Source organism: Schistocerca cancellata, chromosome 2 (assembly GCF_023864275.1).
Source record: "Schistocerca cancellata isolate TAMUIC-IGC-003103 chromosome 2, iqSchCanc2.1, whole genome shotgun sequence".
Lineage (NCBI taxonomy): Eukaryota > Metazoa > Arthropoda > Insecta > Orthoptera > Acrididae > Schistocerca > Schistocerca cancellata.
The window spans coordinates 411,396,527-411,420,350 of NC_064627.1; positions in this window are offsets into that span (position 1 = coordinate 411,396,527).

A 23,824-nucleotide genomic window follows, 5' to 3' on the forward strand; every position below is an offset into this window, starting at 1 on the left:
TTATCTTCCTACATATAGACGTGAACCTGAGCCTTGACAAGACAGAACTGAATATTTTCAACATGATTAACTTTCTATGACGTCATTGTTGTACAAACATTACAAATTCTTATTTTTTCCATTTTTTAGAAGCACGACGCAACAACTCGGTTTCAGGATCTTCTGTTGCTCTTTGGCTGTCGACCCGCGACGTATAGTGGCCAGCAATTTTCTCTCTGGTCCCGGCAGTGAAGATGCTGTCTCCGTTCGTCGCGCAGCCCTCTCCGTATATGAAACATAAAAAATAAATACAAAACTTTAGACAATTCACAACCATTACAAATATTACAAAAATACATAAGAGAAAACACTAAATTAAACTTATATTCACCTGCAAACTGGGCTGACACTGGTGGATGGGTGACGCTTCAATTTCGCGTCCCACTACATACCCCACCCCCAAGCTCAGTTTGTCAGGTTTTAACCGAAAATAAAATTTCATGTATATACAATATTTAACTGTTAATATTATACATTTTTCTCACATTTTCCGTAATCTAAAGTCCTTGCTCTTAGATAGATTTAATCCTTTTATGACAATATTGTTGTGACTATTGTGGTAATTCACAACCGAATATATGGAAATTAGTCCTTTTCATTTAATAGTTGCTAGTAAATAATAATTTAGTACGTTCTTTAACGTTATTACATTAGGACAGAGCGTTCAAATTGTGATAGATTAGTTTCAGTTTTATTCATTTACTAGAGTTATTCTTTCCAAAATGTGTATTACTAATAAGTTTCTCACAATAACTAATAGTACTATTTACTTTACGTCGTTCTTTTCCCTAATGCTTTATTTATGCCTGAGGTCATGAAGAAATCAAGCAAACCTTTCTTTAGAATCTCGGCACGGCTTTCTTTACCTTCGGACACTTTGTTGGGTAATGGCAATTTATTTAGGAGAAACAAGCGAGAGAGCCCCGTTTGGTGTGTTCCACATTAACACTATTACAAATCTCTATTAAAGGCACTTTGCTATGTTCTCGTGTGCCATATACCTCTGGACGCCCATGGTCCCTAAAATTATTAACCACCCCATTTGGTTCCTACTATCCGAGTAAATATAATATATACAAAATTCCTTCTGACCTAATTACGAAACTTTCTTCCATATAAATCCTCTTTCAGTTATCTTTCACTTTTTGAAGTACCGGTAGATTATTGTAGAACACTTGTTTAAACTTCCTGTCATTTTTTTAAAATAACCCGTACCTATCACGAAAAACTTCACATGAATAAACTATGAACGCTCGTCCATATGTAACATATACTAAATATTAACTTATTTAGGAATGAAGGGTTTCATTTGATCGACACTATATAATCCTTTAATTACACCTGATGAAGGTTCCATAAGAAGTAACGCTTTGGGATGTACAATCTTATGTACAACATATGGACCTTCAAAGATAAAGAAGAATTTTCTACATTCCTTATTGATCTTCGAACTGTTAGGATGAGATCGTACTAATACACGATCTCCTTTTCTCGTTCGGATGGACAATTCGTAGAATAACATTTTTCTTTCCTTTACATAATACGGTAACCTACTAATTAGGATTCGTATTAGATGACTTTCAATAATTGGTTCTCCAATTAATTTAACACGGTTTAAATGCCATTTGAAATAATTCCTATAACCTCCCCACCGTTTAGAATATAGAGGAGGGTCTAACAACTCTAAAGTTAAGTGTTGTTGTTTTTCTCTTGAGCAATAATTTTGTTTAAACTTCTTAACAAAATCATCCCAGTCCCTAAATTCAGTTCTATGCAGTACTCCCCATTCCGCAGCTTCTGCTTCTAAATGTCCTATTACAAATTGAATCCGTTTTTCATTACTCCATTTAGGAGATAATGAAGTTTCAAAAGCTTTTATAAAGATTATAGGGTGAAGTTCGCCTCCTGGTTTGAATACAGGAAATCGACTTGCTACATTTGAAATTGTCGTTATATCATCCCAACATTCTGCGAGACATAGTTGGATTTTGTTTAGATTGCAGAGACGGAGTTGCATCGGATTGGCTTGCTGTGATTTCTTTACTTGTATTGTTGTCGTCCGAGCTAGCAAACACGATGCGACTGTTGTCTCTGATTACGTTATTACTTCTACTACTTGAAATGTTTTCATTATTATCTAATTCCGATAACCGTTTAGTAATTTTCTGTATTCGCATTTCTGTATTGGATACGCGATTAGCCAATATCGATTCTTCACTGTGTTCACGATGTGAACGCTCTGTACTACCTTCGTCAATGTCATTATCTTTGGAAGTCTCAAGGTTACTGCATATTTCGGTAATTAAAAATTTCATTTTTTCTATTTCAGTATAATCTTTTTCTACTCGATGAGTTAATGTCTCTAATTCTACATTATCTATTGAAGAAATCTCTACAGGTTTGGTAGAAACCTCTTTAATAGATTCTAATAATTCTCTACGAACAGTTTCTGTTTGCATAGAAAATTCATCTCGTAACTTATCGTTATTTTTCTCTATTTCATTTACAACTAAGACATTGACATTATCCAGTCTCTTGGTTAAGTCAGTAATATCATTTCGCATGCGAGCTTTTTCCTCACGCGATTCCTGGATATGTTCTAACCTTTTACAATTATCAGCAATCTTATTACTAAGTCCTACTAGTTTTTCCTGCATTTCAACTTTAGAAGCCTCTATTTTATCACTTAATTCTCGACTGGTTTCATTAAGATGTTCCTGTAACCTGTCTGTCGATTTTGTTAGCTCCCCTTTAAGTTCCTCTTTTAATCTAGTCGTAGATTCTTCGTTAGATTGTTTTAATTCCTGTTTTAGTTCCTCTTTTAATCTACCAATAGATTCTTCGTTAGAGTGTTTTAATTTAGCGGTAGATTCTTCGTTAGACTGTTTTAATTCCTGTTTTAGTTCCTCTTTCAATCTAACAGTAGATTCTTCGTTAGATTGTTTCAATTTAGCGAACGCCCTAAAAAGGGATCTCATGCTCCTATCGGACATAGATTGCTCTTCTTCTGACATTTCACTTCCCGACATTATTGTAAGATATTAACTAGTTACACACGCAGACTTGTAATTAACAATCCTGTAAAAGCACACTCCCTATGTGCAACACTCCACTTCCAACTTAAAACAGACTCAGCGGACACTAATATTTTAGTTTGTAGTTCTCGATGATCAGTGTGCTGCTATGGGCTGCAGAAATAACAGCCGTCTATGCAGCCGCTGAGGTGCTGCAACCCCGCTTCCGCAACCGGCAGGACGCTGAGTCGAACACCGGAGACGTCACTGGCTGCAACCACGCCCGGCCCCACCGTAGACAGGCGAAGCCCTCAGCAACACCTCTAATACCAGCCGGAGGAACGCCCCCCAGCTGACGTACTGGGCCTGTTAGTTTAGGGAGAAAAAAGGTTGTCGAGGTTTGCAGCGTTCGGCTGCTGCCCAACGGATGCGCCTTCTCGTGGAATAACTGCGTGACCGTACTGCTTGGCTGCGCTCCGTCAGATGCCCACACCCGCGAAGTCGCCGCTGGCTGGTGAAGGCTCCACGAAAACTCGAGTTGACTTCCGAAGGACTCTTGATGTTTTAATTGTTTCGTACCTGTGTGTCTTAGTTGCACACAAGTCCTGTTTTTAATGTCGCCACGGTGTAGCGTAACGACGTAAGTTTTTTATAAATGATTTTCTTTTGACATATGACCATGTGTAGACTTCGTCACCTATGTCAGTTACAACACACTTCAAAATTATTTATATTCTTTTTAAATTGTCTCAGAATGGTTCTTGAACGAAACTGTAAAACATCATTTGAGTCGTATGCGCAGAATTACGTCACTCAGTCCAATTGGTTTGCGCAAACTTTTTCAATTTAGATGTCGTTTGCTTCTCCTCAGAAATTATATTAATGCACGTTATCTGATTTAATAAATATTAGAACCACATTGAATAAATTTTCGAGATTCAAACTCGCGATGGACGTTGTCAAAAATTAATAATCAAAAATGGCTCTGAGCACTATGGGACTCAACTTCGGAGGTCATTAGTCCCCTAGAACTTAGAACTAGTTAAACCTAACTAACCTAAGGACATCACAAACATCCAAGCCCGAGGCAGGATTCGAACCTGCGACCGCAGCGGCCTTGCGGTTCCAGACTGCAGCGCCTTTAACCGCACGGCCACTTCGGCCGGCAATTAATAATCTTGTCAAATAAATTACGTAACATAATTCTTCATAAATAAATTCTCGGAACACGTATTTCAACTTTAGTAGCATCCACTAGTTTATTATCTTCCTACATATAGACGTGAACCTTGTGATATTCGCTATTTTTGGCTTAATTAAAATAGCAAATTCAGCCAGAAGGCAAATACTTGCTTATAAAGAATGATTAATATATAATAAGGCGTCGCATAGCGACGGTGGAATTTTCTAAATAATGTAATTCGTCGTCTTTGGGCGGCAATATAAACAGGAAAATACGAATAGTTATGCGATCCTTCACTATTTTGTTCGCTGGAGAACAAATGAAGCATTGAGCGCTAAAGACTTGTACTGTTTTTCTCAAGTAAGACGGACGCAGATTTGTGGCAGTCTGATCTAATTTTTACTAAATGTATAAAAACGTGTTATGTCTAAGTTTGAGTGAAGTGTAAAGAACTGTTATAACTTACCGTGACGACGCACGAGCGACTCAAAGAAGACAATGGCTATATAAAAGAGCGCTCAATGGACATGATACGGACATAAAAATCTACCGTCATTGTATTACTAAGCTTAAGGGACGATATAGGTTTTAGTTATAATAAATATTTGTTCTCGGAATACTGAATCATTTAGCAGTGCTCATTCTTATTATCTCCTCAGTATTATTTTCATTTTAATTATGCATTTTGCTAATATTATAGACACCAAGATCAGCAGTCCAATGTGCGTGTTACATTGATAAAAAGAAAACTGTTTTATCGTCTTCTTGCATCAGCTTTAATATTGAATTTCCCTTTTGTGTGATGTTACAGTTGTTTAAGCGCCCTTAAGAACTTTCTGGTCCCTTAGGAAATTGTTGTGTCATAACAATAACTTCACAACCGGGTATGATCGTATCTACGATCATGAAGTAATTAGAAAGACGATAACGCAATTTCTTAATCAATAGCACGCTAGTTGTGACTGTCTCAAGCCACACGAAACGTCAAGTAAAAACTATTCATATCTCATAATGCAATATTTTATGACAATGGTCAATCCATGATTCTTACGCCAATTGTGGTTGATAAAACAGTAAGCTAAATCTCAATTTCCAACTTTCCACTGAATAACAACATCACTTTTATTTTGTAACATCACACTTGGCGCCCGAATAGGGACTTGACCAAAAATTAGTTCAAATTCTTGGAAAATTTTCTATGTGCTTGTGTTAATAAATGTTCTATCGTTTCATGTACACATCATCTCTCTGTGAGAATGACGGAAAATATGCTGGTCAATAATGCAGTTTAATTACCGAGAGAAAAGAAAAGAAAAGAGACGTGAATTTGCTGAGACAACATAGCGGTAATCAAGCCATCAAAAAGTAAGTCAGAATTTTGCATACGCAGTGTAGTGCTTCAGTAGCAACGTTGCTTTTCCAAGTCGATCCACATCTTTTCTATCTCCTTCCCGCTATAGAAAATCTGCTTTATTTTATCTTTCAAAGTAAAATTCTTCGTAGTCTGATAATAGAAATTATTTCTCTCCATTGTTAGTATAGCTGTATTACATTTTCAACATGGTGGATAGTGTGTGCAATTTGCAGTGAAGAGCATCTTCATTCATTTGTCTGAAACGTTTAGGTTCCATCTTGTCTTCTCGCCAGATAGAATTTCATTTGTTGCTCACGCGAGAGCGGTGCTCTTAGCGGACTCACCACGTCACTGACAAACGACGAAAGCCTTGCGTAGCACGTGATTTACTGACGAAAATGGCAGATAGTAAACAGAGACAGGTGACAACATGAGACGGGAGTGAAGACGTTAATAGTATTCCATACCCTTTACGATCGCGAACGGTAGGTTCCCGTGTGGAAACTGAACTGTAACAGGGGAAAGTGACCCTAAAGTCCAAACTCTTCCCGCTGCAGCTACAAATGACCTCGGTGCGTTAATGTAAATACTGAAACAACAGTTTGACGCAGTAAATGAGACTATAAAAACACAAAATGAGGCTGTTAACGCCCGATTAGATGCTGTAATCGAATCAGTAAAAACACAAAATGAGACTGTTAACGCCCGATTCGATGCTGTAAGCGAATCAGTAAAAACATAAATTGAGGCTGTTAACGTCCGATTAGATGCTGTAAGCGAATCATTAAAAACACATCTAGGCACAATCAAAACAGATCTGCATAAAGAAATTACGGCTGAATTAAATACCTATTTGGGTGAGGTGCAAACTAAGATCAGTGATCAAATTCAGAAAATGCAGAAACAGGTGAAAAGTGAAATAGCTGAAGTATCTGGAACATTAAACACAAAAATTCAGGCAGCTACCAAAGAAATAAACTCAGTTAGAAATGCAGTATCTGACATTGAAGGTGTAGTGGAGGATCTGTCGAGGCAGATAGACTCAATCAATATTGAAGAACAGGTTAAGAGCACCGTGAAAGCACACGCGGAGGTATTGTCGGAACACTACGGTGAATGGATAAAGGGTAAAGATATTTTTATCGAAAAGAAGGTCAGGGAGGAGCTTAGGGAGACTGTCAAGGATGTAACTTATGAAATCTTAGCTGCTCCTGGTAAGTCGGGAGACACAGTGGTTTCTGAATTGGGACATTTTCGGAGGACACTTACACGGGATCTTCCCGAGTGGAAGCAGCAAGTAGTGGACGAAGTCAGAATGCTGAGAAACTGGGTAGAAAATCCGCACACGCGTACGCAAACTATAGGGAACAACTCTTTAGACGGTGACGAATGTCAGTCATTTCCTCATCGTTCACCGCCTGATTACATGCAAAACAACAGTCCTGTTGAGTCCCGAGTAGGGAAAATAAATGATCCGCCCACAATTGTGAGTTTAATGCAAGAGGAAAGTGTGATTAAGCATCGCACTTTTCCTGTTTTTCATCCGCAGAAGCGAGAAATACACCCCATCGTGTTCCTAAAGAATTTTTCCGGCATATTTCCCAGGAGCTTGACAGACAGACAGCGTATTCAGTTCGTCACTGGCTTTATTTCTGGTGATGCAGCATTATGGGGAACGGAAATGGTAGACACGTGTAGGAATTACGAAGAGTTTGAGAAAATATTCTTGGCAAAATTTTGGAGTAATGGGGTACAGCAAAGATTAAGGAAGGAGGTGTATGGTGCGGAAATTTTCAATGAGAAGCATGGAAGTCTCCGGCGATACTTCGAGAAGTATCTAGCAAAAATTAAATTCTGGGATTCTCCGATTTCCTCCAAGGACGTAATTATGATTCTCAAAAGCAAACTCCCTGTGTCTATTAGAGAGAAACTAGTAAATGTGTCCGAAGAAGACACGGATGTATTCCTTTCTGTGCTGGATTCCTTAGATTTAATTAGCGAGGATGTGCGCTCCAAGGTTGGCAGCGGCAAATTCTTCCCTGGCAGCCAGCAAAATGCATCGCACGCGGACAACAATGCGCCGAAGGAGAGAGTGCGCTACTGTGATCGCGGGTACCAACCTGCCAGCCGTTATGAAAACGCAAACGGCAATAACTTTAAATGGAAGCAGAAAACCAATTACAGTAATCAGCAGAGATACCACCCAATTTACAACCGCCAGGTACAACATCAGTACGGAAACCCACCCTTTAATTCTGCACCTGAGCAGTATGGAAATTCTCCACAAACGATTGGTAATTTTTCAAATGGGCCAGTGTACAATCAAAGTTATAGGTCGAAAAATAGCAAGTGGCATGGGCAAGGCGGAGGCCACCCAGCACAACATCAGAACAACTTTTCACGGGATAGAGGACCGCGGAACAAATTTCAAACGGCACCAAATGCGAACTTTCCTTTACAAGGAAATGGTTCTGCCGGCAACCAAGAGATCGGGCGACAGCAGCCGTCTCAAGTATTCTATTCACAAGTGAATGCACCCAGTGGATTTTACCCCTTTACACCGGCATTTGTACCACATAACCAGCACCAATATGAAACGCAACAAACACTTAAGGCCATGAATGACAAACAGGTTAAACATCCTGCGGAAAATTAGAGGCAGCGCCTTTCAGCTTCCTAGAGGTCGCTGCCGGTTCGAGTAGGGATACTAACGAATACTCTGATTCTGAGTATGTTAATGCGATACGGTACGACCATGAGACCGACTTACGAGATGACCTTGCACCTGACAAAGAAGCTCAAGACATTAATGACATTTATGATGAACAGATCCAGGCTTCGATTAAGATTTCTATTGCCAACATTCCTGTCACAGCCATTGTTGATACAGGAGCAAACATCGATGTCATGTCATCATGTCTCTTCAGACAGGTGTCTTCTGTTTCAAAAGTTTTATCATTGCCGATTCAGGGTTGCTCCATATCGGGAGCGATTGGTCCATTGAAACAGAGTTAGTTTACAGACACAGCCTCAACTGCAGATAGAATCTGTTTTCGTTTCTTACTTCTTGCGTACTGGAAATTTCCTTGTGTGAACTGTTAATGATAAGTATTGTGTTGAATAGCGCACTGACTACATGGTAACGGCTACTACATGTAAACTTTAAGCATTAAATGCTATGTATGGAAAAATTGTTTATTGTGATGGACATGAACTGATATTTCTTCAACAAGCTGAAGCAGGAAATTAAGGTTGCAGAAAGAATTTCAATTTAGCTTTAAGTTAGTATAAAAAAAAATGTGCTTGCGAGGTGATTGCCAGGATCTATATAAATATGTAAAGGTGAGAAATGGAGGAGGATGCGTAAATAAGCACTTCTCTCAAGGTACAAGAAGATTTATAGATTTATTTTTAGTAATGTAAGTACTTGAAGTTCTGTTGTAAAAGCCCAAATTACCTGCTTAAAAAAAAGGTACATGTTCAAACAGTCCAGACAGTGGACAGGAGTAGAAGAAATAGCTTAAAGTTCAGTTAAAGCGTGCTGTTAAATGGAAAAACAAGTGGTAACCCACATGTGTTCACGCAAGGAGACAATAAGCTGTAGTAAACTAAGTTAGGTGAAATACAGTACAAATAGAGGCAAACCATGAAGCATCAATAACGTAGCGTAAGTACTCCACGAGGCCATTAATTGCTATGAAAGTAAACTATTTCCCTGTGATCTGAGCCCAATGTAAAGAGTGTATGAGGAATGTTAGCTGACGAATTGATTTCAGTAGAATCGAGGTACTAAATAACCACACAGCAAGCCCCCTGTATCATAAATAAGTCCAAGTAAAGATCTTCAGAAGATTTGTAGTGTAATCTAGCGACCATTCAATACCCTAATTGAAGGCTAATCTAAAGAACAAGCAATGCAGTGATATTTAAACTTAATACTGACTATAACCAGAGTAAGACGTAGAAGTAGCAAAGCATGCTGTAATGAAAGAGGTTCAAATTTATATACGTGCCTATGTTTATTATGATAATTTTATTTACATGCAGATTTTATTGCAAAAATGTCTCCTAAGACACTCCTCTTATGAAATCCATTTTCCTTGTGCCCGTTCCTTTTGATCCTGGTTCATTAACCCAGACCAAGGGTCGACTTGTAAAAGGCACGTGTGCTTCGAGCCAAAGCAGTGCTTATGAGAAATGAGACACGTAGCGTGATGAACTTCGCTAGCTTTGGTAATGTTTGTTATGGACCGGTTGTGTAAACCCAGTGAACTGTCGGTAATTCCATTCATGCGAAAAATAGTAGACACGCGTTACCCTATTTTTTTTTTAACAGAGAACGATTGCTGAGTGCATGAAGCGAAGAGGGAGACCTATTGTTATCCAGTCTGCCCTCAAATATATAAAAAAAAATTGGCAAGCACAAAGGAAAGCACAAAAAAAAAAGATTCGGCGTTAAATGCGTACTCGTTAAGTAGTAGATATGCTGCCTGGCAGTAGAAAATGGTCTTGGGTGCACTAAAGAATAAATGCAACAAGTGTTGCGAAACCTGTAGTTTTCATAATGAGGAGATGAGCCCTTAAAAGAAAGTTTGAAAGAATATTTTTAGGTTCACTAGTGAAAGTAAACCTTGAGATATAAAGAGTCTATTCATAAAGCAGTTGTTCACTGGACTTAACTAAAGGAGTGACCATTAATTGTAAATATTAGCTCGTAAGTGATCTTTTGTAAATAGCAGAATATAAGTCTTTCTGTACCAATGGAGGAAACCTGCAAAATTGATTGTTTTGTAAATGAACTCTATCGGCGGAGGAACTAAGCACGAATGCTGTGTGAAGATGCACACTAAAGTGCGACGTGCATAATAAAAATAACTGTTCGCTGTATATTAGTGGTAGTGTTGTACTGCAAGTGTAAAAAGAAGTCAAGGCTACGACAACAGGTGCAACGCAAAGTTCAATGTTGTTCTAAGTGCAGCGACAGCTAAAACATTCGTCGTCACTTACCTGTGAGCCTCATGGGAGGCAGTTGACAGAGAAGTATGGAGGTAGCTTCAGTGCCCGGCTCCTCCGATGGAAAACGCGCGCGAGGTGTTTGTATCGATGCACTCGTGTGATACGAAGTTCACAAAAAAAAAGGAGCAATCGACGACCAGCAGCTCTGTTACAGCCTGAGCGCGAACGGATACTGAGTATTGGAGCTCACGCAACACTGTGCAGCCGCTGTGAGTGGCTGACGGGTGGATGACGAAACAATCCAAACTTTAAACTGCTAACCGCCATGACTTCCATCGTACATACTGGAGGAAAGACATTTGTACACTTGTGTGACTACATTTTCATACGTAAATTAAGCAATTTTCTTGAGTTGAAGTTGAGTGAGAAGTAGATTGTTAGATTACTCAGGCCTTAAAGCCATTAATACCGGCACTCCTGAACACTGCTAAAATGAATTATAATCCTGTCTCTTGATGGACAAAGAAAATGAATGTGCACTATAGGAAGACCCTAAACTCCAGACCAGTCCCGATCCTTAATAAAGGTATCCAATAGGTTGTAAGTTATACTAATAATTTTTCACTTCTGTTTCATATTGTAAACAAAAACCCGGGAAGCCACTTGAATTCCTGGCACCACAGTGGAAAGGACAGATGTACTGCATGATGAACGCCGTAGACAGTTAACATAGAAAGTGAAAGCATCACGAAGTGTAGTGCTACGTTATTAAACTGTAATTGAACCACAATGAGTCAACAGATGCTTGAACATTGTCCACTCTAGTTTAGTGAAAATAAGCACTCACTGTACTCATGTATTAGTTGTTAAGCTCAAGAGAAAGTAATTTCTGAATTCTATCCCCTGAAGTGCGAAATGAACGTTCACTTATTGTTATAAGCAAATATGAACCAAACTTAAATATGCACATAAATGTTAATCTTGGTATTAGGAATGAAGTGACTGATGAACAAAGAAGGAAAAACTTTATTTTGAAAAATGATAAATATCTGATATATGTTTATAAATGTAATTTCAATTTATGTACATAGTACGCCAGTAACATTATGTAAATGTCACCAAAAATCACGAATATCGCATGAGGACATGAGGATCGAGGTAATCCTTCGGCATTCCCTCTCTCCTCATGGGAGGCAATGTGATATTCGCTATTTTTGACTTCATTAAAACAGCAAATACGAGTAGTTAATACTTTCAGCCAGAAGGCAAATACTTGTTTATAAATAATGATTAATGTATAATGAGGCGTTGCATGGCGACGGTGGAATTTTCTAAATAATGTAATTCGTCGCCTTTGGGCGGCAATATAAACAGAAAAATACGGATAGATATGCGATCCTTCACTATTTTGTTCGCTGGAGAACAAATGAAGCCTTGAGCGCAAAAGACTGGTACTGTTTTTCTCAAGTAAGACGGACGCAGATTTGTGGCAGTCTGATCTAATTTTTACTAAATGTATAAAAACGTGTTATGTCTAAGTTTGAGTGAAGTGTAAAGAACTGTTATAACTTACCGTGACGACGCACGAGCGACTCAAAGAAGACAATGGCTATATAAAAGAGCGCCCAATGGACATGATACGGACATAAAAATCTACCGTCATTGTAGTACTAAGCTTAAGGTACGATATAGGTTTTAGTTATAATAAATATTTGTTCTGGGAATACTGAATCATTTAGCAGTGCTCATTCCTATTATCTCCTCAGTATTATTTTCATTTTAATTATGCATTTTGCTAATATTACAGACACCAAGATCAGCAGTCCAATGTGCGTGTTACATTGATAAAAAGAAAACTGTTTTATCGTCTTCTTGCATCAGCTTTAATATTGAATTTCCCTTTTGTGTGATGTTACAGTTGTACCCTTGATAACTGCACGACACAAAGCTGTACGCCTCACCTGGACCCGGCAACACCGATGTTAGGCTGTTGATGAATAGAAACATTTTGCCTGATCGGAAGAGTCTCGTTTAAAATTGCTTCGAGCAGATGGACGTGTGACGGTAGCTCGAATCCATGGACCCTTCATGGCAGCAAGGGACAGTTCAACTTTATGGAGACTTTGTATGGTGTGGGGCGTTTGCAGTTGAGTGATACGTCCAGATACGACTCTGACAGGTGACCAGTACGTAAGCATCCTGTCTGATCACCTGCATCCATTCATCTCTATTGTGCATTCCGACAGACTTGGGCAATTCCAGTAGGACAATGCGACACCGCACACGTCCAGAATTGCGACAGAGTAGCTGTAGGAACGCTCTTTTGAGATTAAACACAAATCCCCAGACATGAACACTATTGAACATATCTGGGACGCCTTGCAACGTACTGTTCAGAACTGATCTCCACTCCCTCGTACCCTTACGGAGTTATGGACAGCCCTGTAGGAGTCATGGTGTCATCTTCGTCTAGCACTACTTCAGACATTAGTTGTCCACACCAGCTCATATTGCGCCACTTCTGCGTGCTTCCGGGGGCTCTACACGACATTAGGCAGATGAACCAGTTCTTTGCCTCTTCAGTTCATATTCCTCGTGGATATAGGAGAGAATACGTCCCGAAGTGGGATGAGAGCTGTGTACACCCATATGAACAATTTGATAGAAATGGAGACAATGGCATTGCAGATGAACTTAGTAGTCTTGATAATGCAAGGAAAGAGCGCTTGTCTTAGAGAGTAGTACAGGCGCTAAAGGCCACACAGTCGGGTGTCGCCTAACAGTTTTTACGCAGAATGTTAGCGCATAGCTTTGTGATTCAGAACTTCAAGCCAACAACTCGCAAGTCCTTACCAACTACTAGCAGCGATGGAAAATTTCCTTCAAGGATCGGGATAAGGGGCGGATATAACTAGCAGAAGCTTCACAGCACAAGCCTCCAGTAGCGCCCTCGGAGGCGCACGCGGGAACTACATCGCAGCATTACGACGCTAGTTTATGAGCCGTGGTACTAGTCCGTAAGTACTAGCGGTTCTGCGCGAATTAACGACAGCCTGTTGTTAACACACACATGAAAACCAAGACAAAAAAAATGTTTCAACACATTTGTGAAACGTGGCATTTATTTTTCTTTGCAAGTCACAAAATAATAAGTTTCAAGCACACGCAGTTCCAATACGCAAACCGCTCTTGATTATTGGATCGCTAAGCTGGAAATTCCCTATATTTTTTATTGTATTCATATTCATAATAGAAAGAAATCTGTTCACAATAAAAACTTGAGCCCCCCCCCCCCCCAGCCCCACACACACACACGGTGTTGGCTGATTTTCCATGACGGCTACCCAGAAAGCAACAGGCATCTTGATATAAAAATATTAACAATATGAAAAACAAAATTCTATTATATTCATTTTAAAGGTACACTCTTAAACTATTTTCCTGCATAATCGCCATTCAAATTGAGGCACTTATCATACTGTGCCACAAGTTTTTCAACAGCATCTATGTAGAGATCTGCCGCCTGCGATTGCAGTCACGGTTTATACCGGCATGCAGTTCGGCGTCATTATTAAAGCATTGTGTAGCGAGCTATGTCTTCATTGCTGGAAAGAGGTGGTACATGCGAAAGTTCCGTAATCGTAAAACGGCGATTTTCACGAATTTTGTCGTTGATTTTCATCATCAGTTCGTCAGCCACATGGCTAGATCTACCACTGCGGTCCTCATTGTGAACACTGGTACGGCCATTTTTAAAATCAATGCACTATTGCCTCACTCGGGTTTCACTCATTATTCCTTTAACGTACACATCACAAAAGTCGCGATAAACTTCAATTGGTCTGCAATTTTTTGCCAACACAAACTTAATCAGCAGAATGCACCTCACAAGTGGCGTCATTTTCTATTTGCAGCGCACATTTTAACACTCCACAGAAAACTAAGTAGCAGAGACTCAGACCACAGTCTACCATCGCTGGATGCGTACTGAGTGCAGAAACGTTGTGACACCAAGAGGGCGGCGGCTTTAGCTCTCCCACCGCCGCGAGAGACCAAAACATATGTTACTGTCGCGTAGCCCTGGTGTATACTGCATATACATCGGAATACCAACGTACCTGGTTAATAGTGGCGTAATAACAGTCCTTTCGCAGTTTAGTACTTAGTTAATCAGCTAACTCTTTGCCACAAACTAAAATGGTATGTTCAGATAACTTACAGGAATGTGGGCGGGTAAGGGAAATTGACCACCGATATTTCGACTGGTCAACAACCCGTCATGGCAGCTTAAATCCCTTGTGTGTGTGAGTGGAGGGCGGGGGGGGGGGGGTGGCGGTTAGGTCGACCAGAGACAAAAGATCTGTACCTAAATACAACACACACTGTAACCAACTAGCACCACCACAGAACCAAAGATAGCCAATGCCGTACGTTATCGATAGCTAAATATTTATTAGCAACGGATGAGCAAGTGTGTAATATCAACAGCAGTAGAAAACGGTATAAAGAGTACAGAATTTCTTATTAATACAGTATTAGCAGAGAGTGAGTCACTGTGGACAGTTCAGCGACAGGGTTGCTCGCGTCAGGTTCGACAGCAAACCAACGCCGACAACGATTGAACGGCTCATCCAGTAGGTAAAAATCTAATAAGCATTGGGGACTGGAATGTGGTTCTAGGGGAAGGAAGAGAGGATTGGGAGAATACATTGGCTTGGCAGTAGGAATGAGAAAGGAGAAAGACTAATTTTTGAGTTCTGAAATTTCAAATTGTCACAGCGAATACTCTGTTTAGGAATCAGAAAGGGGGAGATGTACTTGAAAAAGACCTGTAGGTATGGAAAGATTCCAGATGGGTTACATTTCAAAACCAGATACTGAATTGTAAGGTGTACGACGAAGCAGATATAGACTCAGATCGTAATCTAATGACGACGAAGAATAGACTGAAGTTCAAGAGAATCATCCGAAAGAGTCAGTATGGAAGGAAGTAGAATACTGAAGCACTCACGAGTGAAGACCTGCATTTAAAGTTCGTTAAGAATGTGGTTACTTTGATAAGGAACGTCACAGTCGGCAGTTTATCTGAAGAGGGGTGGACATCGGGTAACAGAAAAAATAGCTCATCTGATCGACGGAAGGAGGAAGTACAAAATTTCCGTGAAAGATAGGAATGCAGTACTACTAGGTGTTCGGAAATTCCCATCATAAACTTCTAAACTTGTAGATGGGAGTGAGTAGATAATAATTTGAATTGGAACCCATGCCCGGAAACGTACCGTTTCGTGATACAATCACTTGAAACATGAGGGTAACAGGACCACTTTTACAAGTACTTGATCAGGCGCGACACAGTACGTCACTTGTTTTACAGTTCCACTTATTAATGGCCAAAGAAATTGCTCCTCAACGTGATTCAGTACGTCCTCTCGCAATTAAGGAGTGCTTCATCTCCTTGGAGCACCACAATCACTCCTGTTGATGATGAACGTACCCTTTCCAGAAGCCGCTGCGCAATTGTGGCGAAAATGGTATGCGATGAAGTCGGACGTTGTAGAGAACGATCTTGATAAACGCAACGAGCAACTCTTCCATTACTGTGAGCTTCGCCATTCAGAAGGATCATGTCGCTGTACTCTGCAACGTGTATTCAACCATGTTGCTCAAACACTCACATCAGTCGATCCGACGTAACCACCCTCCCCCCCCCCCCCCCCCCAACTACCATGTTGCATACCTGCCAAGCAAACACGTTTTCAGATGGCTGCAGCACGGAAATGGTACGTTTCCAGACATGGGTTCTTTTTTAAAATATGATGTTCTCACTCCCCGCTTTATGTCCTCTTAGTTTGTAAGGGGAATTTTTTGAACATCCTATAGAAATAACTTAGGAATGAAATAAATAGGAAGGGCAAGGAAGACTGAACGAAGTCGCTGCAGAAAAAATGTGAACAAATCGAAAAAAAAGATCGTCGCAAGGACTGACTGAGCATACATGAAAGTCAGAACAACCTTCGATGAAATAAAAGCAAGCGTAGTAATATAAGACTTCAATGGGAATTCCTGTTAAACGCAGCGGAGAGAGCGGATAGCCGGAAAGAGTATACTGAAAGCCTCTGTGAGGGGGAGGTCTTGTCTGAGAGCATCGTAGAATAAGAAATTGGAATCGATGTGAAAGACGTAGAGGATCCAGTATTAGAGACAGAAGGACTGGCATCAAATAAGGCAGCAACGACACATAACATTCCGTTGAAATATCAAAAACCATTGGAGAACGTGGCAACCAAACGACTGTTCAAGTTGGTGTGTAGAATGTATGACACCGGCGACTTACCATCAGATTTTCGGAAAAATGTCATCCACACAATTCCGAAGGTAACAAGGGCATATACGAGAAAGACCTGTCGCTTAACAGATTGTGTATCCAAGTTGCTGACAACACTGGTATACAGAAGAGAGGAAAAGAAAAATGAGGATGCATTAGATGATGATCAGTTTGGCTTTAGGAAAGGTAAAGACACCAGAGCAGCATTTCTGACGTCCCGGTTAAAATTGAAGCAGCATTGAAGAAGACTGAAAACACAGTAACCTGATTTGTCGACCCATAAAAATCGTTCGACTACGCGAAATGGTACACGATGTTCGAAATTCTAAGAGAAATCGAAATAAGCTAAAGGGAAAGACGGGTAATACACGGTAGGTACAGCAACCAAAAAGGAACAGTAAGATGGGAAGACAAAGAAGGTAGTTGTTGTTGTTGTGGTCTTCAGTCCTGAGACTGGTTTGATGCAGTTCTCCATACCAATCTATCCTGTGCAAGCTCCTTCATCTCCCAGTACCTACTGCAACCTACATCCTTCTGAATCTGCTTAGTGTATTCATCTCTTAGTCGCCCTCTACGATTTTTACCCTCCACGCTGCCCTCCAATGCTAAATTTGTGATCCCTTGATGCCTCAGAATATGTCCTACCAACCGATCCCTTCTTCTAGTCAAGTTGCGCCACAAACTTTTCTTCTCCCCAATCCTATTCAATACCTCCTCATTAGTTATGTGATCTACCCATCTAATCTTCAACATTCTTCTGTAGCACCACATTTCGAAAGCTTCTATTCTCTTCTTATCCAGACTATTTATTGTCCATGTTTCACTTCCATACATGGCTACACTCCATACAAATACTTTCAGAAACAACTTCCTGATACTTAAATCTATACTCGATGTTAACAAATTTCTCTTCTTCAGAAACGCTTTCCTTGCCATTGCCAGTCTACATTTTATATCCTCTCTACTTCGTCCATCATCAGTTATTTTGCTCCCCAAATAGCAAAACTCCTTTACTGCTTTAAGTGTCTCATTTCCTAATCTAATTTCCTCAGTATCACCCGACTTAATTCGACTACATTCCATTATCCTCGTTTTGCTTTTGTTGATGTTCATCTTATATCCTCCTTTCAAGACACTGTCCATTCCGTTCAACTGGTCTTCCAAGTCCTTTGCTGTCTCTGACAGAATTACAATGTCATCGGCGAACCTCAAAGTTTTTATTTCTTCTCCCTGGATTTTAATACCTTCTCCAAATTTTCTTTTGTTTTCTTTACTGCTTGCTCAATATACAGATTGAATAACATCGGGAACAGGTTACAACCCCCTCACTCCTTCCCAACCACTGCTTCCCTTTCATGCCCCTCGACTCTTACAACTGCCATCTGCTTTCTGTACAAATTGTAAATAGCCTTTCGCTCCCTGTATTTTACCCCTGTCATCTTTAGAATTTGAAAGAGAGTATTCCACTCAACATTGTCAAAAGCTTTCTCTAAGTCTACAAATGCTAGAAACGTAGGTTTGCCTTTTCTTAACCTAGCTTCTAAAATAAGTCGTACGGTCAGTATTGCCTCACGTGTTCCTACATTTCTACGGAATCCAAACTGATCTTCGCCGAGGTCGGCTTATACCAGTTTTTCCATTCGTCTGTAAATAATTCGTGTTAGTATTTTGCAGCTGTGACTTATTAAACTGATAGTTCGGTAATTTTCGCATCTGTCAACACTGCTTTCTTTGGGATTGGAAATATTAAATTCTTCTTGAAGTCTGAGGGTATTTCGCCTGTCTCGTAGATCTTGCTCACCAGATGGTAGAGTTTTGTCAGGACTGGCTCTCCCAAGGCCGTCAGTAGTTCTAATGGAATGTTGTCTACTCCCGGGACCTTGTTTCGACTCAGGTCTTTCAGTGCTCTGTCAAACTCTTCACGCAGTATCGTATCTCCAATTTCATCTTCATCTGCATCCTCTTCCACTTCCATAATATTGTCCTCAAGTACATCGCCCTTGTATAGATCCTCTATACACTCCTTCCACCTTTCTGCTTTCCCCTATTTGCTTAGAACTGGGTTTCCATCTGAGCTCTTGATATTCATACAAGTGGTTCTCTTTTCTCCAAAGGTCTCTTTAATTTTCCTGTAGGCTGTATCTATCTTACCCCTAGTGAGATAAACCTCTATATCCTTACATTTGTCCTCTAGCCATCCCTGCTTAGCCATTTTGCACTTCCTGTCGATCTCATTTTTGAGATGTTTGTATTCCTTTTTGGCTGCTTCATTTACTGCATTTTTATATTTTCTCCTTTCATCAATTAAATTCAATATTTCTTCTGTTACCCAAGGATTTCTACTAGCCCTCGTCTTTTTACCTACTTGATCCTCTGCTGCCTTCACTACTTCATCCCACAGAGCTACCCATTGGCCTTCTACTGTGTTTCTTTCCCCCATTCCTGTCAATTGTTCCCTTATGCTATCCCTGAAACTCTGTAGAACCTCTGGTTTAGTCAGTTTATCCAGGTCCCATCTCCTTAAATTCCCACCTTTTTGCAAACCTGTTTCCTAAATTTCTGTCTTATCATTATATAATCTATCTGGCACCTTTTAGAATCTCCAGGATTCTTCCATGTATACAACCTTCTTTTATGATTCTTCAACCAAGTGTTAGCTATGATTAAGTTATGCTCTGTGCAAAATTCTAACAGACGGCTTCCTCTTTCATTTCTTAGCCCCAATCCATATTCACCTACTATGTTTCCTTCTCTCCCTTTTCCTACTGTCGAATTCCAGTCACCCATGACTATTAAAATTTCGTCTCCCTTCACTACCTGAATAATTTCTATTATCTCATCATATATTTCTTCCATTTCTTCGTCATCTGCAGAGCTAGTTGGCATATAAACTTGTACTACTGAAGTAGGCATGGGCTTCGTGTCTATCTTAGCCACTATAATGCGTTCACTATGCTGTTTGTAGTAGCTTACCCGCACTCCTATTTTTTTATTCATTATTAAACCTACTGCTGCATTACCCCTATTTGATTTTGTATTTATAACCCTGTATTCACCTGACCAGAAGTCTTGTTCCTCCTGCCACCGAACTTCACTATATCCCACTATATCTAACTTTAACCTATCCATTTCCCTTTTTAAATTTTCTAAGCTACATGCCCGATTAAGGAATCTGACATTCCACGCTCCGATCCGTAGAATGGCAGTTTGTAAGAGGTCCATGATTAAGGAATTTGTTGCTAGCGCACTCGAGCAGATGTAATGTCAATGGATTGCTCACGCGCTGCCTGCGATATGTAAGCTATAGGAGAATCTCAGACCAAAGAGTAGTGTTGACTGCAGTAGGAACTGTGTGCTAGTGGTAGTAGTAGTAGTAGTAGTAGCGAGCAGTCTGGTGTGTGAAGTTGGCTGGGCCGGTTGTGTGGAGCGATGGCGGAGCCTGAGCGTTGTAGTGTAAGGTAAAAGCAGCGTCGCACATATGTAGTATTGTTATATCAAGTCCCATGTAAATGTTTTAAAACAGAATCTGTTAATAATAATCTTTCTCATGAAAAGTAACTTTTGACAATCATTCATCTCAATTTAAAGAATTCACTGATTTCTCCATCCATGACCATCCCGATATTTGTAAAGAAAAATCAGTTGTTTCTTTTTATACATGACAAATCTATCGGCCAGCATTGCACTGGGCTGGGCCAGAAAAATTTCTTATAGGAGCAGATATATATATGCGTTATCCGGCGACCTTATTGAGGTAAGAATTTTCATTTTTTATTCAGAATGATCTTTCAGGGCCATGACGCAGCGCTGCTGACGTCTAAAATTTACCAGTTTAAATTCACACAGTCAATTATTGAAAGGTTATAAGTGAGTCACATTTTTTATTATTGTGAGATTAGTCACATTTTATTATTGATAGGTTACGCAATTTTTCTGTTGGTAGGTTATACTGAATGTGAACGACATAATTATATTTTTTACTGTTGGGAGGCTTAGGAATTTTTCTTTTAGGAGGTTATACTAAATGTGAATATTATTTATATTATTTCATTTTGTGGGAGGTTACACTTGTCGACAACCGGCCAGGATCGTATTTTTGTGAATTTCTGAGAAGTAGTCAGTTATATATCTGCTCTTATTTACTTAATGTTAAATGGGGTTTGCATCTGGCGCAACGCATTTACTAACTTGTCACTTTCTTTCACAGATCATCGGCAACTTATTGATCTTTGTTGTAATAGTATTTGTTCCGTTTTTGCTTTGTCTTTGTTTGATTTTGTGCTTAACTTTGAGTTGTGAAAATGCCGCGAAAAACTGCTAACAGTACATCGCGATCCGTAATGAGAGAAAAAGCTGACTTGAATAATTTGACTGATAGTACTAGCGACACTCAGTGTCTTGATGATAATCCTCCAGTTACAGACAATCAGTGCGTACCGACCACCAGTAATGATTCTAATCTAAATGATGAGCAAACAAATGCAATTGTGTCCACTGTAAATTTAACGACAATTGATGACGCGGCACTTTCCGTTACAATGAACGCTGTCCAGTTTGACACGCCTGATTTGCAAAATTTATGTAGCGAACAGATAATTGTTTCTAACGAAGGTGAACAATATACTCAAAGTACGTCAGATTTATTTGATTCCGATGTAGTGACCAACAGTGCACATCCAATTAGCAAACCTTTTCGTGAATCAGACAATGACCAAATGGTTACACAAAACGAGACACTTGCAGATACACCATCACACAGCACTGAAAATAGAGTCGCTAATTTTGGCATGGATCAAGTTATTGCATTATTGCTACAACTTAATGAAAATCTCAAACAACAAATTAATGAAAATTTCAAACAGTTGAATGAAAAACACGACAACCCTAATGAATCGAACAAACAACTTAATGAAAATCTCGAAATGAAAATTTCAAACAGTTGAATGAAAAACACGACAACCTTAATGAATTGAACAAATAACTTAATGAAAGTTTCAAACAGTCGAATGAAAAACACGACAGCTCGATCAAACAAATTAATGAGAACTTTAAACAGATTAATGAACAGATTGCAGCCGTTGCCGTGCAATGTCATGATACTAAAGAACAATTACGTGAGGAAATTAAGGCTTGTGCTAGGAATAGTAGTGAAGAAATTAGATCCGTTGCACAGGAATTACATAATACGCATGCAGACACAACAAATTTACTTAGAGATGAAATTAGTGCAGTTGCTAAACAATGTTCAGAAAACGCAACACAGTTACGCGACGAGTTTTAATTAATGTCAGCAGAACTTTCACGCACACTGGATGCGAAAGTAGATAAGAAATTTGATGAACAAAACAGCCAAATTGACGAACGTTTTAATCACCACCTACAAAACAGTGAAACGCGTTACCATAAATAAATACAGGAACAGAACAAAGTAAAGAAACAAGCCATGGAAACAATTACTACACAGGAACAGGAAGATAAGCGTAAATTGTTTACGAAAGCAAAAACATATGTAGACAACAACATTGCTACAGTATCAGACGAAATTAATACTATCAAACAGTTGAACACTGAATTGCATCATGAAATCTCCGCTCTTAAAACAAAAACAGACACACACACAGTAGACTTTCAGACAATGACCAGCAGACTTGAACAATTGGAATTAATACAGGATCCCGATGCCATTAAAGCAGACGTTAAAAAATTGAACAAAATCACCCGCAAAATCCAAAATCAAGTTAATGTTTGTGACACTAAAAATGACGATCAGGTAAAAGCACTGACTGAGAAAATCGATGAATTGGCCAGTCGTATTGATGTTATCGAAAATAACAATGACACCAAATCAGACGATACGTCACCAATTTCGTTCAATCAAACACCCGAATTCCAAAACTTACAGCAGACAGTGAGATAGGTTCGTCCAATAATACATTACGTAGAAAATTGTCATCTTTACAGCAAGAAATGACTGAAATGAAAAATGTTACAGCCTTTAACACGTCACAGCACACACCACTTTCCAAACATTTCTCACGCTCTCACAGCCAGTACAATTTAGGTAATTTACAGAGAGTACGTGACTTAGATTCCGAACAGCCACAGACAAACAGATTATCATACAATCCTGAGCCTGCTCAGACATTCAGAGACGATAATTTTGTTTACAAGCACTTTCTATCCGTTAGGAAATTTAAGATATTTAAAAATGACAGATCACAGATTCATCCTTTGGATTGGATACAACAATTTAGCTTTGCTTTTCCACCAACTTGGCCCGTAACACACAAACTTGAATTTATTTGCAGTTTTTTGGAAGGCGAACCGGTAACTCGTATGAGACCGATCGTGAGACAATGCTACTCGGTCGAAGAATTTCAGAGTGCTTTTCTGTCAGTGTATTGATCGAAGACGACACAGCGCGGAATCAAGGATCAATTAATTAGCTTACCGAATTATGAGAACTCAAATTTTCCCACTGTCACACAATTTTTTTAACACATGTCCAACAAAACCATTACTTAAGTGAGCCGTACAGTGAATCAGCACTCATCCAATTGTGTATTTCTAAATTACCACGATCGTTAAGAGTATCTCTTTTAACAGGACAGCAGAAAGAAAATATTTCGGCATTTAGAGATCTGTTACAGCTTTTGGAAGCTCAGCAATCAGACTATTCTTTCACGAACAAAAATTTTTCACATCATAACCAAGGCCGACAAGCATACGGCAATTACGATCAGCCACGCTATTTTAATAGCAAAGGTGATAGACGCTCCAGGAATGACAACCACCAAAACTTTAATAACAGACAAAATTTTAATTATCAGTATCCTCATAGTCATCAGCAACAGCAAAGACTGTTTGGCAACAATAGAGGCTTTTCCCCACAACATCAACAAAACCACTCGGTTAGCATACCTAACCAACAATGTAGTCTGCAAGGTCAACCA